General features: G+C 41.6%; 1 protein-coding gene across 4 annotated transcripts in view; it reads left to right on the forward strand.

The window, feature by feature from the left end:
- Positions 1–3,154: 3,154 nt before the first annotated feature.
- Positions 3,155–12,369, forward strand: part of CHD8 (chromodomain helicase DNA binding protein 8) — a 61,094-nt gene continuing 51,879 nt past the window's right edge. For 3 of the 4 annotated variants that reach the window (XM_029951528.1, XM_029951530.1, XM_029951532.1), the window contains exon 1: positions 3,156–3,251. The gene's annotated coding sequence lies outside the window, so the exon portion shown is untranslated. Of the gene's footprint in view, positions 3,252–12,369 lie in introns of all 4 variants that reach the window. The other variant, XM_029951531.1, reaches the window with a different exon arrangement.

The following is a 12,369-nucleotide window of genomic DNA, read 5'->3' on the forward strand; positions in this document are numbered from 1 at the left end:
GACCTAATCTGACCAAGAGTCTGAAGCTTAACAGACTGAGCCACCCAAGTGTCCGTAGGGTGATGCTTTGATTATGCTTTTGTTTTTGTTTTTAAAAATCCTACCTCATTCCAGGGCACCTGGGTGGCTTAGTCAGTTAAGCATCCTACTTAAGCTCAGGTCATGATCTTATGGTTCGTGAGTTCGAGCTCTTAGTCAGGCTCTGTGCTGACAGCTTGGGATCCTGGAGCCTGCCTGCTTTGGATTCTATGTCTCCTCTCTCTGCTCCATCCCCGCTTGTGCTCTGTCTCTTTCTGTATCTCAAAAATAAACAAACATTTAAAACTTTAAAATTTAAACATTAAAAAAAATTTTAAATTAAAATTTAAAAAAATCCTACCTCATTCCAGAAAAGATTTGAAGCTGTTGAGTTTGGGGTTAGCCTGTCCCCTCACAGCTGAGACAAAACGAAATAAAACTGTGTAGTTTCTCTACAGGAGTTTTTCTTTAGCGGCCAAAAACATCTTTAGTGATTGGGAGGCATCATAGCATTGGTCAAAGAGCATTCTATCTAGATGCTGTTGCTTTCAGAGTCATCAAAGCATATCATTTTGATAGTTCAAAGTTTTTTGTTTTTTGTGAATTTTTTGAGAGAGCAGGAGCTGGGGAGAGGGACAGAAGAAGAGAGAGAATTTTTTAATGTATGTTTATTTTGAGAGAGCATGAGCAGGGAAGGGAAAAGAGAGAGGGAGACGCAGAATCTGAGGCAGGCTCTAGGCTCTGAGCTGTCAGCACAGAACCCGACGGTCATGACCTGAGCCAAAGTTGGATGTTCAGCCGACTGAGCCACCCAGGTACCCCTGAGAGAGAGAGAATCTTAAGCAGCTCCATGCTCAGCACAGAGCCTGACATAGGGCTCGATCCTATGACTCGGATCATGACCTCAGCCAATATCAAGAGTTGCATTCTCGGGGCACCTGCGTGGGTCAGTCAGTAAAGCGTCTGACTTCAGTTCAGGTCATGATCTCACGGTTTGTGGGTTCAAGCCCTGCATTGAGCTCTGTGCTGACAGTTCAGAGCCTGTAGCCTGCTTCTGATCCTGCCTACCTCTCCTGTCCCCCCCCCCCCTTACCACTCACACTCTGTGTATGTCTCTCTCTATCTCAAAGATAAACATTAAAAAAAAAGTTGCATCCTCAACTGATAGAGCTACCCAGGTGCCCCTGGAGCATGTCTTTTTAGTTTGAAATCCTACATCCTATTCTGTTACTAAAACCACATAGAGGAGGTGGTGTATGCCTGGCTGTTTCAGTGGGAAGAACATGGGATTCTTGATCTTGGGGTTGTGAGTTCAAGCCTCATGTTAGGTGTAGAGATTACTAAAAAAATAATGAACTTAACCCCCTTCCCACATAACCTTCCATATTTGGGTGTTTTGCCAGTGTAAGGAAAGCATAAGAAAACTACTTGGGCAAATTAATGACCTATATTGATCATTGCTGATGTTTAGAGTGAAATGGTCTTGAAGATTTATAGGAAGTAGATTCCCCACCCTCAAGCCCCATGTGAAGAATAGTAGTTAATGAGATAATAAGGGTGTTGTTGGGTTCCTAAAGGCCAGTACCAGGGACACCTTTCTGGCTCGTTCGGTAGAGGAAGGGACTCATGATCTGGGGGTCCTGAGTCCAAGTCCCCACCTTGGGCATAGAGCCTATTTAAAAAAAGGTGGGGGCAGGACCAAGGGAAATTTTATTTATAGCAAGCAGTAAATCATACTACTTCTAGCTCATTGTGGACAGAAATTAGTAGAGCAGGCCTTTCCTTTCCCTGCCTGTAACTAGTTCCTTTGATAGGTTTATTTTGTACTAAATAAGCAGAAGGAACCTATTGGTTTTTTATTCCAGAAACATAATAATTAAGATCATTGCTGTATATGCATTTACAGACAAACACCAATGGCACAGCTGATAAATTGTTTTGGTAAATCCTAATACTAACCTCAAATTGATAATGAAATGGTAGTAGCCTACCAAGGGAAAATTTGACCAACGGATTTTGCTCAATATACAGGGAAATGTTTTTGCCCAAGTCTTACCACTCCTGTCATAAAATCCTGATTCCCATGATTGCTTAGTGTCCCTGAGTGCCTACTATGTTTGAATGTGCAAATATGTTATTCCTTGAGAAATTCCTTTAATTGTCTGGAGGAACCTGCCTCACTCACAATTTCAAAAAAGCAGAACTGTAGCAAGTTATAATAGAGATTAGACTAGGAAACACGGAAGTCTAAGGTTGTCCTAATGCCCTTCCTCACATATAATCTCCCTCGGAAGGCCTCTATCACGTGTTCTACTCATATTCACACCTATTTTGTGCCCATTGATGAATTTGGGGCTTTAAAAAAATTCTTTCCTAAATCTTGTTTATTTATTAAAAAAAAACTCCCAGTCCCGTTACTGTCAAATTAAAACTGGAAAACTTGCAAGTGAAGCATTAGGATTGGAAGCACCTAGAATAGATACATAGTGTATGTTGGTCTTATGCTGATATTCTGAGGAGTGAGTGTCTGTAAAGAATTATCCTAGGACTGAGAAAACCCACTTTAATTCCAGAAAAATTATTTTTGATGCTTTGATTTTGGTAAGATCTCATCACTCCTATGAGAGGGGAATGGTGGTTGCCTCTAATCACATTAAGCCCTCTCCCAGCCCATCGTGACTGGGGACATTCTGATTATGTGAAGTGTGTGGGGGCTGGACCTAAGTAGTTGGACAGAACTCCGGAAAGGGCTTCAAATTCCTCAAACACTCCTTCCTCTTCCCTGTCCCCAAAGCACTGGCCCGATTCAAGATGGCTTCCCAGAAACAGGTAACTAAATATTTTAGTTTAGAGCGCCCCCACCGGCGGGGGTCAAAATAAAAGATGCCGAGAGGCCTGAACGCCTGCTAACTGAGCAGTCAGAGGCAAGCTGCCGCCAGATTTCATTTTCAATCAGGCATATCTGTGGTTGCCTACGTACCCTTCTCAGCCTTTTAGGACTGCCCACCCTCCAGAGACTTCCTGGATGGCGCTCACACTACCTTGCTGGAAGAGGCTGGGCATCAGCCCTACCATTGGTGGGTGGGAGCGGAGGTGGGCGGAGCCGAGGGAGAATGGACTACCAGCAAGCTAGATTGAGGCGAGGGCTGGCCATGCTCCGCCGGAAGGCGCCTTGTTCTCCGAAAGGGTGAGTTGAAACGCTGGCTGGAAAGGAAGCACCAGGACTTGCTCAGGTAGGCTTCCCGCTCATGCCTGCTCATCAGTGCTCGTCCAGCAGTCTTTGCAAAACTAAAGCTCTTAGAATTGGTTTCAATAACTAATCCTCCTCCTCGCTCCCCCGCTCCTTGCCCGTCCCCCGGTTGTGAGGGATCAGGTGCTGGGTGATGCTCTGGACTGAACCATTCTCCTTTGTGAAAGGCCGGGGGAGAGGGCGGCTGCTGGGCCCTGGGGCCCGAGCCGGGCCAAGCCGCGAAGGGGGCTGCCCCGCCGCTGTGGGGTTTTTAGGGCTTGTCATTGCATTACAGGGCGTGGTGTCGATGTGTGGCAGCTCCTTGTTCTCCTTGTCCCTTCAGCAGAGAGAAAACTCCCCGGCTCCGTTTGGTTACTCCATACTTTGGACTCAGAAGTGGGAGGTTAGGGTTTTTTCTTCTTTTTTCTTTTTTGGCTGGGTTTTTTTTTTTTTGTATTTTAATAATAAAAGTGGGCAGGAAAGCTTAGGGTGAGCGTGTGCCGTTGTAATACATTACTAGGAGTGATTTTATGGGTCTCTGAAAGGGAAGATCGGGCTTTTGGAGAGTGTTTGGAGATGGTGGGAAGAGAGGTGCTCAAGCCTTGGCGTCTCCATTGACAGGTCTGCAGAGCGTACTGGTCTTCTGTTGCATTATGTAAACTCTTCACTTGCAGAAGACCCCTCCCCCTGCCTCGGAGCGAGTGCAAGTTCTTTATTTACCTGTCTCTAGTGTCGCAGGAAATTTTCCAGGCACTGCAGCAGCTGTGCAAGTGCTGCGGCTCCTGCCTTTAAGGGACAGCCCTTAAGTGATTAAGGTCTTCAGAGAAGTGTATAGTGGAAGTGTATGGGTGTATAGGCGGACCAGTCTCTTTTCAATGACTGAGCATAGTGAGCTGGGGGTTGGAGACTTAGAACTCGGTATCTTGCCCTAGTGGAACGTCCCAAGCTCATGCCACAGGAGCTGCATTACTGGTGACTACTGCATTCTACTCTCACACCAGCATCCACAGATTATTTACTCTTCACGTTGTTCTGAGCCTTTGAGTTCAGTCAGGGATTCTCTGACAGGATTTTCCTTAGAATGGGTTCAGGCCTTCTCCAGTGTGGGACATGGCAGAGGCCAGAGGGGGAGTTTGGGATTTGAGTAAGTTCCTCTGTTAGTTAATTAGATCATGCCTCTGCTTTGGAATTCCTTTTGAAGTGGTCATCAAATAGGTTTCAGAACAAATCATGGTATTCTGGACTTATCCCACGTCTTAATAGAGAGTTATGATAAAGAAAACATTTTCTATTTAAGAAGACCTGGGTGGCAAGAGTGGCAGACACAGGTGGGTCTGCAAGGCATGCTGAAGCATGTTGACCCAAAGAGAGGGTGGGCGAGTGTGACAGGACAGGCCTGGGGGAAGGTAACACTGAAGTAGTGAAGGAGTAATGGATTGGGATCAGGGATTTGGTGGAGCAATGTATGGGTACTTGCACAGTTCACACCTTCCCCATGTTCGATCTATCCTGTGTATGTGGCCTTTTGATTTTGTCAGTTTGGAAACTGACGTGGATAGCAAATGATAGAAATAGAAATCCCCTGAGCCGATTGTGCATCACCAGGAAACAGATCTTGTGTTTTCTGGGACAGCCTTCTCTGCAGCACTGCCAGGTGGTGAGGTGGAAGAATCTTGGCATTGTGGTCACCACCACTGCAGAGTTTGGGTTATAACAGGAAAAAACTTGACATTTTATTTGAAGGGTCTTATAGGTAAGATAGAGGTTCTGATAGGTCAGGTAGGATAATGCGGGGGAATCAGTCTTTCAAAGAAACCAATATCCTCATCTCCTTTGAAAAGGGTAAGATGATTTTAACATAAATTACCGCTTAGGATTAATTTATGGGTGCCAAGAACTGACTGTATTTGCTTACTGAAAGAATGAGATTTGATAATCTCATCTGTGGAAGGACTGTAACATTTTAACATAGCATTGAAATAAATATTAATCCTTTGAAGATACTGTTTGTCCACTGCCTTGCAAGAGTTAAATTGTTTTCTGAGCCTACACTGAGTGTGATCCCTGGGGGATAAACAAAACAGGTTTTTTCTGGCCCCTCTGCCTTTACCCATAGGAGTCACTCTACTTCTGGATTTGAATTTGGGCAAATCCTTGATCTGTGGTCTTTGAGTGACCTATCTTGCACTACTGTGACTACTCTCTATTTACTGTTTTACCTTTAGCAGTCGAGTCCTTGATACAGTATCATTTCATATTTTACTTGGTTGAACTTTTCATATATCCTCTTCAATTGATTTTTTAATTGTTTTCCTCACAGAGTTGGTGATCTTTCATCTTTCTGTTACCCATTTTGTAAACTTTGCTTTTTGTTTTAATCCGCTGATATTGTGCCTTTTTTCTTCTGTCTTGTTGATGTCTTTTTAAATATATATATATATGTATTTATTTATTTTTTGAGAGAGAGTGAGCAGGTGGGGAGTGGGGGTGTGTGCAGAGAGAGAGGGAGGGACAGAGGATCCTAAGCAGTCTCTGCCCTGATGGCAGCAAGCCTGAGTAGGACTCAGACTCATGAACCATGAGATCATGATCTGAACTGAGGTCTGATACTCAACTGACTGAGTCACCCAGGCACCCCATTGTTGAAGGCTTTTAAGAAATGCAAAGAGACCCTAGTTTTTAAGATGTGTTCTTTTGGTACCTGGTAGTCAAGTGACAGTTGTATATTTACAAAACAAAGCTGTTATATCAACCATTTATTTTGTGTTTTTTAATATATTTAAAAATTTTTATTTTAGTAAAAAAAATTTCTTAACGTTTTTTATTTCTTTTTGAGAGACAGAGAGAGGCAGCACGAGCAGGGGAGGGTCAGAGAGAGAGCGAGACACAGAATCCGAAGCAGGCTCCAGGCTCTGAGCTAGCTGTCAGCACAGAGCCTTATGCGGGGCTCGAACCCACGAACCGTGAGATCCTGACCTGAGCCGAAGCCGGAGGCTTAACCGACTGAGCCACCCAGGTGCCCCTAATGTTTATTTATTTCTGAGAGAGAGAGAGAGAGAGAGAGAGAGAGAGAGAGAGAGAGACACACAGAGAGAGAGAGAGACAGAGAGAGAGAGAACGCACACAAGTGGGAGGGGGACAGAGAGAGAAGGATACACAGAATCCGAAGCAGGCTTCAGGCTCTGAGCTGTCAGCACAGAGCCTGACGCGGGTCTGGAACCAAAGAGCTGTGAGATCATAACCTCAGCTGAAGTCAGATGCTTAGCCAACTGAGCCACCCATGTGCCCCTCAACCATTTATTTTGGCCTAGAGGTTTATTTAATTCTTTATTACTTTCTAAATTTTATCCTGGACAACATTTCCTCACCTTAACCTCTGTTTTGCTTTGTGTGTGCAAGTGTGTCACATTGTAATTTAGCTCTTTTTTGTGTTCTCTCACTCTATTTCATATTGCCTTTAAGATTTTCATTGTATTTATGTTGCAGAATAAGTCAAGGTCTTTGTGGTTACTGGATGTTTTACATTTAAACTACAAAAATGTGTTAGTCTCTGAGATTTCTCACTAAGCTGTTCTGTAGGTAACATTCGTTTTGCCCTTTTATGATCCATTACTTTCTATCCTTCCCTTAGGCTCTTGGTTGTTTAATGTTACATGTAGCATAAATGGTCAGCTTTAAAGTATCTTTTTTTAGACTGATGTCCTATGCCTCTTATCCAGCTTCTTTTTTTTAGACTAGCTTTAAAATATCTTAATTGGGACGCCTGGGTGGCTCAGTTGGTTAAGCATCTGGCTTTGGCTCAGGTCATGATCTCACAGTTTGTGGGTTCGAGCCCCACGTTGGGCTCTGTGCTGGCAGCTCAGAGCCTGGAGCCTGCTTCAGATTCTGTATCTCCTCCTCTCTCTGACCCTCCCTTGCTCGCACTGTCTCTCTCTATCAAAAATAAATAAAAAACATTAAAAAAATTTTTTTAAATATTTTAATTGTTGCCTTTAGATTGCAGCAGGAGACTTAAAAAAAAAAAAGCAAGTAATTTTACCCACCCATGTATGTTACAATATAATAAAATAAAAATCCTGTTGGCATAAACAGAAAGTAGACTGGTGTAGATAATTGTTTTATATTTGTGCTCAGCAGCAATGGATATATTGGAATATATTCCAAGCAGTAGGGAATCCAGACAATGTTGTAGCCTCTTCAAATTCTGACTCTCCCAAGTATATTCGCACTCATGTGTTTGTTAAGAGTTTCCAGAGTATTACACTCACTCACAGTCAAGTAAATGTACAAAAAGATTTCAAAAACAAAGAATTTTAAAAGTTACCTATTCTTATGCATAGTTTTTAGGAAAAGATTGGCTTTATCATTGAAAGAATGAAACATCCCTGAATTATCTCCACTGTACATTTCTATACACAATAGAAATGTATTGTGTATGGCTTCATTTCGTTTGGTATTTTCAGAGTTTATTTCATTTGAAAAAGATAATTAAATGACATACTACTGAAATTACCAGAAAATAATAAGTCTGCTTCTTTTCTGCTCTGTGTGTCAGCAACTTAAACCTTTTGTCAGTAGTTCTAATCCTTTTGGTAATGCCCCAATATTTTAGTAATTTGTAATTCCATAATAACACCTTTTTGTTTTGGGAGTCTACATTTCTCCTAAAACTCTGTCAGTATCTTTCTGAGAAAGGCTATATTAACTGAATTCTTAATTTTATCACTCAGGAGCTGTAAAGTCTTTCAGGTTTCTCAAATGGTCTGTCATGGTCATTAGAGAAACCTTTGGAATATCTTGCTTTCATTTCTTTATTTTTTTTTCCCCTAAGGTTTTTTTTTATACTTTATGTTTTTAAATGTTTATTTATTTGTTTTCGAGAGAGAGAGACACACACACACAAAGTGCGAATGGGGGCGGGGGGGCAGTGGTCAGAGAGAGAGGGAGACATAAAATCTGAAGCAAATTCCTGGCCCTGAGCTGTCAGCACAACGTGGGGCTTGAACTCACAAACTGAGATCCTGACCTGAGCCAAAGTTGGCCGCTTAACACACTGAGCCACTCAGGCGCCCCTCCCCATGACATACTTTAGTGATACACTACATCATTGGGATTTATTCCTTTGGGATATGGGTATTCAAAGGTACATTTTCTATTAGTGACATGGGAATTTAATTTTGTTTGCTTCTAGAAGAAACCAGTCATATCAGTAGTTTAGCTGCCTATTTAGAGCCCAAATCATAACAGAATTTCCTAACAGAACATAAATTTCATTTTCTGTTAACAGATATCAGATACACATCAGTAAAACATCAACCTAAGTAAACTGAATAGGAAAATTTTTCTGGATTTTTATTTTTATTTATTATTTATCTTTAAATGTTTATTTTTGAAAGAGACAGAATGTGAGCAGAGAAGTGGCACAGAGAGAGAAAGAATTCAAAGCAGGCTCCAGGCTCCTGTACAGAGCCTGACGTGGGGCTTGAACTCACAAACCACGAGATCATGACCTGAGCTGAAGTCGGATGCTTAACCCAGGCACCCCAATTTTTCTGGAATTTTAAATAGGGGCTACCAAGTTGCATGAGCAATTCTTCATTGCTTCTACTCAGTATTTAGTCCTTCTTTTTTCCTCTTGTCTGGGGAGTGGAGTACATGAGTCAACTCTTTATTTATACATCAGTTCTCCTATAAAATGTAGTGCTTGTTTTTCAGGTGTGCCTCCTATTGGGGGGCACCTTCCTCATGAGGCCTCAAGTATATATAGATAACGGTCACTTCCATTCACTGTTCTCCTGAAAGTCATGGGAGTCAAAAATTGAGGCAGTTAGATGGAAGCATGTGAACTATCCAGGGGCAGCTAGTCAATTGGAGGCCTAAGTGTTCCCACTGCAGGCATCATGAAGTAAATGGTGTAGTGTGAGAAAGACGCTGACATCATTCCTACGAATACAGAAAATGATTAATTGAATTACTTGGATGTTGCCCTAGACACCAGTGCTGGTTGAAGTGTGTTCAGTGGTTTTAAGGTTAAAGGCTGTACTGCTTTCTCAGAGTCTTTTCATCTTGCCCAGCAGTCCTGCTATTCTAATTGTGAAACTTTTACATCTATTTCAGTATCCTACCATTCTGCTTCATAGACTAGCTTGGCCAAGTCTCTAAGGAGTGATTTTGCTTTGAGAGAAACCTTTAATGGTACTCTTTTAAATTATTGGATAGGGAATAATAAACCCCTTTTCATTTGCCTACTATGTGCCAAACAGTCGACACGATCTTTTAGTCTTCAGAGGAACCCTGAAATGTATGTGATGTTAGTAGCTTCATTTTACGGAAGAGAAAAAATAAGACTTAGCGAGGGTAGGTAACTTAGCCAGGAGTGGGACTCCGGTTTGTCTGACTTCAAAATCCCATTCATTAGCCAGCCACCTTCCATTGAAAAGTTCAGTGCTGACCCCTGTGAGAGAACTGTCAGTGACCATGACATAAGACAGGTAGACATTCTGTAGCCTGTTAAAGCTGTATCTTAAGCAGTTGAAGAACCTTGAGAATGTAAAGTTCATTTTTGTCTTTGTATCTCTGTTAAAAGAGAAGAAAAGAATAATAGTTTGTTTCTTTTATTTAACCTAAGTTATTTTGAAGATGAGATTATGTGAAATATGAAGCTCTACAGAGGAAATTCACTTGGTCCGTCTTTCAAATAACTCCATTTTTTAGCCACTGCAAATCAAACTAGCTCACTAAATTTTCATCAGTCCCATGTCACTGAGGTCATCTTTTGTGCCTAGAGGCCCAAGTGTGATAATAACAGTGGTTTATAATTTCTCTCTCTTCACCATATATACTTTTTAAAAACAAATGTTATAGTAAAAACAATGCCTCATAAATAATTAAGTAAAGGTTTAAGTTTTTCTGTTAGGCTGAACAAATGTATGTATACTTGGCTCAGTTAAAAAAGCTCCTGCAAGAGTGCTGTGTGTGTGGGGTGGGAGGAGCGTCCGGAGGACCGAGACTTTGTTACCTGAATTGTATAGATTGTTTCTTGCACTGGAGCCCAAAAGTGGCATCAGACAAGGTGGATATATTGATCCAGTTAGATATTCTTCAGCTGGAACCCAGAATGTTATTTTCATCTTGGTGACCATGTGCCAATGTAGAAGTACTTTTCCAGGTCTGTCTAACTGGACCTAAGGGCCATGATCCTTAAAGATAAGACTCTCATTTTCTGTTTTCAGACTTAGGCCAAAACTCCAGAGTTTTATTGGAAAAAAACTACAGTGAGGATGACTTGAAAATGAAACCATGTCCTACTTGAGTTGGGTCTTATGGGTATAGTGTCATCTCTTTGCTTCTTGCCACAGTTTTAAACTGGTCACCACTGAGACTTTATGGTCCCAAGCCTAAAGGAAGTAACGAAAATGTCATTAGTTTCAACAGTGATTATCACGCTATAGAAAATAGTTTTTTTATGGATATAGCATGTATTTCCTTTTACTATATGTAAAAGCTGTGTCAACTCCAGATTTTAAAAGGTAAGATTTTATAATGCCTCTTCTGAATGGATGTAGGAAACATGCCTCTGCCCAGGTATTATCTTCAGTCTGAGGGAAGCTCTTGCTCAGAAACCTCCCGGTTACCTCTCCACAGCCCCACTCCCACACACCTTGGACTAGAAAATGCACTCTAGGGGTGCCTGGCTGGCTCATTTGGTGGAGCATGCGACTCTTGATCTCTGGGTTGTAAGTTCAGGCCCCACGTTGGGTGTAGAGATTACTTAAAAATAAAATCTTTAAAAAAAAAATGCAATCCTTCAAGAAAAGTACATTAAATGCCCATTACCACCTGAGAAGCAAAGGGAATAGTGTAATAAATCATATGCAGCTCTTGCCTTTGTGGAACTTACATTCTAATGTCAGGGGGGAGGAACATCAAATAACTAATTATATAATCAGTTATTTAATCTCACTATAAAAATGAAGTTATGGATATTACAGGAGAATTTATAATGGGAGCATGTAACCTAAAGCATACTACAGTAAGGTGATTAAGAATGTGACTTCTGAAGCCACATTGCCTAAATTTGAATGTGGTACCACTTTTCACTAGCTATGGGATGTTGACAAATTACTTAATCTCTTGGTGCCTGTTTCCTTGTCTGTTAAAAAAAAGAGAGAGATTTTAGACTTAATAAAATTGAATATGTTAATGAATTGTTTACAAGAGTGCTTGGCATGTAATGCGTACTGAATAAATTTGGCTGTTTTTGTTTGCAACATCAGGGAAAGCTTTTCTTTGAAATGATGATGTCGAAATGAGCTTTGAAGGATAAGATAGAGTTAAATAGGCAGAATGGAGGGAAACCAGTTAGAAGGCACTTGCAGTAGTAAGTAATAGTTCAGGGAAGTGAGGGTGGTAAATTCATCCAGAATGGCAGTAGAGACAGAAGTAGATACATTTAAGGGGCACCTGGGTGGCTCAGTTGGTTACGCAGGCGACTTCTGCTCAGGTCATGATCTCATGGTTTGTGGGTTCAAGCCCTGCATCGGGCTCTGTGCTGACAGTTCAGAGCCTGGAGCCTGCTCCTTCTGCCTCTCCCCTGCTTGTGCTCTGTCTCTCTCAAAAATAAAAAATAAACATTAAAAACAATTAAAAAAGAAGTGGATGCATTTGAGGGATATTTAGGAGGTAAAGGTAGGAGTTTAAAATGGTAGATATGATGGTAAGGAAGAGATTTCCTGGTCTCTGCAGCCACGACTGCTGGAGGGTGATTACCCTCTTTGTGTGTGTGCACGTGTGGTGGCGGGGATGAAGGAGACTAGGCAGACTACCAAGGAATCAGCCTCCCCGAGGTAATTAGCCTTGTATAGGGAGAGTTGGACAAGTGAGTCAGCCAAGGAGATTGGAGACTCTACCAAGAAAAGCCACTGAGTAAGCAAGTAGATGTATAAGATCTGGAGTTTAGGGTTGACCTCTTGCCCAGAGATATAAATGAGAAATAGAAGCCTATAGATCCTTTGTTGAAGAAAATAATAATAGTTGAGGCTATATATGTATAAATTAGACATTCTTAAAAAGAAAGTACAGAGTAAGAATTAGAGAGGGCCTAGGACCAAACCTTGGTGAGA

This window comes from Suricata suricatta, chromosome 9 (assembly GCF_006229205.1).
Source record: "Suricata suricatta isolate VVHF042 chromosome 9, meerkat_22Aug2017_6uvM2_HiC, whole genome shotgun sequence".
Taxonomy (NCBI): domain Eukaryota; kingdom Metazoa; phylum Chordata; class Mammalia; order Carnivora; family Herpestidae; genus Suricata; species Suricata suricatta.